This window comes from Schistocerca americana, chromosome 5, assembly GCF_021461395.2.
Source record: "Schistocerca americana isolate TAMUIC-IGC-003095 chromosome 5, iqSchAmer2.1, whole genome shotgun sequence".
In the NCBI taxonomy this organism is placed as follows: domain Eukaryota; kingdom Metazoa; phylum Arthropoda; class Insecta; order Orthoptera; family Acrididae; genus Schistocerca; species Schistocerca americana.
Genome location: NC_060123.1, coordinates 126,196,443 through 126,200,505, shown reverse-complemented (window position 1 = coordinate 126,200,505; position 4,063 = coordinate 126,196,443).

The following is a 4,063-nucleotide window of genomic DNA, read 5'->3' as shown; positions in this document are numbered from 1 at the left end:
CTTGCGCGCTACATGCAGACACTTTGAGGTGACGTGGAGCTACTGGCAGTGAACTGGAGAAGTCCCGGCACACTCGCTCGCCTCTGTACCTCACACATGATGCAGCGCTTGCTTTGCTTCACCACACCATTTTTAATTTTTGTGAAAAAATCTGTTTTTGAACGTAATTAAGTATCCAAAAGGAAACAAACAGTCGATGTAATAATTTAGTTTACCTGTTTTAACCAAAATTAATATTTAGAGATTCCTTATTACTACGCATACAAAATAACCATACTCATACACACATAGAAAATATAGTATACAAGGCTTTCCCAACATCAATTAAATAAATTTACATAGAAACATTGCATAAATTTTTCAATAGTTACATAATCATTACAAAAATTTTTCATTAAAAATTTTTCGGTCTTTACCTGAAAAGAAATAAGAATTTTTCACTTTACAATACTCACATTTTTCACCATAATTATTGGCATTAAGGTGTCGGTACTACACTTTTTCACTAACTGATTAGAAATGTGGGAGGAGAATTTTTCGTCCTGTTTGATCACAAAAAAGAAAAGGGTATGTTTTACTGTAGTTTGGGTCGTCATTTCGTCCATTTCCAGTACAACTTGAAGTTAGTCTTTCATCCAGCCTCTTTGTCCCTGAGAAACAGACAACACAGCCTAAGCTTCTGTTCCCAACTCACATCTAAGGGAGGACAAAGTACATTTTACAATTTATATTCTGGCAATGGTTCTAATAACTGAGAAGTTTTCAGAAGGACAGTAGCACTAAGTCATATCTGAGAAAGCGATTCATTTACTTTATAATTTCGCCTACATTACAAACTTTGGATTCATACTTCCTTTCTTTCCTAAATGATATCTTTTACATTCCTAAATAGTGAAATTTTGGCAAATTTGCAATTTACTTTATTACTTGAGATGTTGCTTTAGCTTAGAAGATAGAGTAACCTTTGAAAGTTTCACTTTAATTTGGCTCAATTATTGTATGGATTAGCTTACCAAAGAAGTATTTTGCTAAACATCACTTACTTTGCTTTGTTGTATGCATTATTAAAGAAACTGTTTTATTCTTACCATATTGATACTTTATGATCTGCAATTCCCAATATTTGTAGGATTCTGTTGTGTGTTTTTACCAATTAAACTTATTATCTGGCTTAATCAAGATAAGCATTTTCCACCATTATATTGAGATGTGAGGGAAATTATTCACCAGTTCTCCGTCATTTAATTATATACCTTGTCCTACTTTCTTCATTTAATCATATCTCAGCTTACTTACTTCATTTCTCCATTTTCTCCATTTTCAAAATACTCCGATTTCACCACTTCTTTCTCCCTTTTTCCCTTTGTCAGCCTACTGACCTTATTTCTCTACATATTTGGTGTGATCCTCACACCACTTCCACACATCTCCCTTTGATTAATGCTAAAAACGCTTTTGCTTGTCTCTATTCTTACCGTTTTTGCTCTTCAGACACTCTTATGCACCCCTAAAATAATTACTTTATACAGATTATAATGGATTATTTTTTTATGTGTGCCTAGCTTCATTAACATTTCATAGTGCAAAGTGTCTCTCTCATTATTGTAGTTATTAACCCTTTTTACAGATCTTATTTTTATCTACTTATTTTAGCCACGTTTTTCCTCTTAATGGTACTCTAATTTACTTTTGCCATTCACTAGGAAGATTACTTATCAAAAAAAAATTCATAAACTAACAGAATATATACAACTTGAAGACATATGAATCATACTTACTATGACAGAAAGAAGAAGGGAATGAAACTTGAAATGGAAATAAAGTTTCATCCAGCTGAGACTGAACAGTACACCCAACTGTGTATCCACCAAAGAGTGGCAGACCTCCTACAGTAACTAATTATAGTTATTTTTAAATTTATTTAGATCTACTATATTTCCTAGACCTAGTTCCCTTTTACCCTTTGGGTATTCCAAGCGGTATGCGTTTGCATGAGGTTTACTTACTACCCTGAATGGTCTATGATAGACATGCATAGACTTTTTCGTTTCTGATGATATTTCCCTTGAGTTTTCCTTAGTCTTGACCAGTACTAGCTCACCGATTTTAAAACTAGTGGGTGAAGGTTTTGTGTCATGCCTCTTTTTTCTGTCCAAGACCCTTTGGCGTACACAGGGTGTTACACTAAGGTACGGCCAAACTTTCAGGAAACATTCCTCACACACAAATTAATTTCCATGTTAGAGCTCACTTTAGTTTCGTCCACCTAGCTCAATGGAGCACGTTATCATGATTTCATACGGGATACTCCACCTGTACTGCTAGAACATGTGCCTTTACAAGTACGACACAACATGTGGTTCATGCACGATGGAGCTCCTGCACATTTCAGTCGAATTGTTCGTACGCTTCTCAACAACAGACTCGGTGACCGATGGATTGGTTGAGGCGGACCAATTCGATGGCCTCCACGCTCTCCTGACCTCAACCCTCTTGACTTTCATTTATGGGGGCATTTGAAAGCTCTTGTCTACGCAACCCCGGTACCAAATGTAGAGACTCTTCGTGCTCGTATTGTGGACGGCTATGATACAATACGCCATTCTCCAGGGCTGCATCAGCGCATCAGGGATTCCATGCGACGGAGGGTGGATGCATGTATCCTCGCTAACGGAGGACATTTTGAACATTTCCTGTAACAGAGTGTTTGAAGTCACGCTGGTACGTTCTGTTGCTGTGCGTTTCCATTACATGATTAATGTTATTTGAAGAGAAGTAATAAAATGGGCTCTAACATGGAAAGTAAGCGTTTCCGGACACATGTCCACATAACATATTTTCTTTTGTAACACCCTGTATTTGCTCTAGCCTGTGCTTTCTTTTCACCCAAAGAACTCTGAGTTAGAACTGGAAAATCAATCATACTTGAAATGATGTTATGGGATTCCTGATCAAACATAAGTTTACACAGAGCTAAACCTGTGGCAAGGTGTTTAAGATTATTAATTATCTCTTCAAAATTTTTAACGTGATCAGCCAAAGTTGAATATTTCCTGGCACAGTAAGTTCTACACAGTCTGTTCAGTTCCCGCATGACTCTTTTGCTATATTCCCCTGCAGAAAGTATGCTGAGATCCTAATATGGCGAATTCCGGTATTTTCAAGACAAGCCTTAAATTTTTCAGATACAAATTGAGGACCATTATCTGACAAGAGATTCTTTCGCTTGCCAATTTTCACAAAATAGTCCTTTCCCAGCTTGTCTACAAGCGTTTTGGCATTAGCCCTCTTTATTGGATATAGTTTTACATATACCCGTCAATTACCACAAAAACATGGGTACATCCCCCTTTAGATGTCGGGAGGGGTCCAAAGAGATCGACTGTACATAACTCTAGGGGTTCGACATGGTGCATATCGCCTTGCACTATTCTATTTACTGCCCGTACCCTTTGACAAATAATACAGAATGCCAGTCTTTTTGTTACTCTACGATGCATGTTATCGAAAATGACTTTCTCACGTAGCTTAGCAATGCATTTCTTAGCCCCATAATGACCATATTTTAGATGTACATAATCTATCAGCAGATCCACATGCTGTGACGGAAAACACACTTTCTATTCTGCTGAATCTAACTTCCTTCTACGGAATAAAATTCCTTTACGTAAGCAGTAATATTGTAATTAGGGGCTCATAAATGGCTTTTGGCTAGCCTCAATTGATCATCACCATTCTGATCCCTCCTTAAGTTTTTAAATTCTTTCTTTAGGGCATTCTCCTCCATAAGTTCATGCATGGCCAACATGCTTACCTCATTCCTATCTGCCAAGGGAAGCTCTGATTCATTCAATAACTCAGCACTTCTTGATAGCCCATCTGCTACGAGATTGTTCTTTCCCTGTATGTAATTAATTCCAAGGTAGAACTGCTGAAGGTACATGCCCCACCTAGTTAGTCTTAGATGCCTCGGTTTGCAAGTTTTTAAAAATTTAAGTGCCTTGTGATCACTATAGATTATCACCTTATATCCTAACAAATAATGTTTAACTTCTGTATACCA